The sequence below is a fragment of the Benincasa hispida genome, chromosome 5 (genome assembly GCF_009727055.1).
Source record: "Benincasa hispida cultivar B227 chromosome 5, ASM972705v1, whole genome shotgun sequence".
Classification (NCBI taxonomy): domain Eukaryota; kingdom Viridiplantae; phylum Streptophyta; class Magnoliopsida; order Cucurbitales; family Cucurbitaceae; genus Benincasa; species Benincasa hispida.
In genome coordinates, this window is record NC_052353.1 from 14,418,022 (window position 1) to 14,419,015 (window position 994).

The following is a 994-nucleotide window of genomic DNA, read 5'->3' on the forward strand; positions in this document are numbered from 1 at the left end:
TGGGGTCAATCACCTATTAGATGCGAGATAGAAAAAAGATTATAGGAATTAATTTGACACAAAATTGAAGGTTAAAAATATTTGTTGGATACCTTTTTTAAGTTTAGAAATTTAGACATAAAATTAAGTGTAAAAAAATGTTGGACAATTTTTAAAATAAAGGATCATCAAAGACAAGTTATAATTTACATAATAATTTGAATAATCAAATTTAACCATTAGTTAAAATCTTCATATTTTAGTCTTACAAAAATATTAATATTCAGAATACAATATGTTAAAGCGAACTATCCTCGAAAGCTTGCTGAATTAAAAATTAATAAATTAAATTAATTTATTATTATATTTTGTATTCTTGCAACATCTAGGGATCCGTGGCGCAATGGTAGCGCGTCTGACTCCAGATCAGAAGGTTGCGTGTTCGATTCACGTCGGGTTCAATTTCCCCGGAATTTAGCTCCCGCGGAATTACTCTTTTGCCCTCGTAGTTTTTCCCTTATTTATTTTTATGAAAACTCTAATTTCCATTTCTTTTGTGATTTGTCCCCTTTCTGTATCTCCCCATACAGCCGCGGGCTCCACCACCCATGACCCAACTGCACCGCCCCCTTCAAAAGTTTTTATTTTTATTTTTTAAAGAAAACTAGACTAGATTTTAACGTGTCACCTGTGACATTTTCAATATATTTTATCAAATTAGTAATATTAAATTGCTTATAATAGTATAATTTACTATATATATATATATATATTTGCTTAACAACATAACTCCACAGTGGGTATAAAATATTCAGTAGGTTAGACTTATTATGTTAGAATTTAAAAGGAAGAAATTTGAGGTAGAAAAGAAAATTTAAAAGTAGGATAACCTTTTTTTAGAAAAAGAAATATATAGATAACTCTTTATTGTGTTTGTAGTAAAAAAAGAAGTTTGCAAAGTTATTTAGTTTTCATAATTGATTATAATTGAAGGTGATTCATAAATTTTATTTTG

At 28.1% G+C, this 994-nt stretch overlaps 1 non-coding gene across 1 annotated transcript; it reads left to right on the plus strand.

Moving 5' to 3' along the window:
• Positions 1-368: 368 nt before the first annotated feature.
• On the plus strand, positions 369-440 carry TRNAW-CCA. Its single transcript has one exon. It is a non-coding gene; the product is annotated as a tRNA-Trp (tRNA).
• The last annotated feature ends 554 nt before the right edge of the window (positions 441-994 follow it).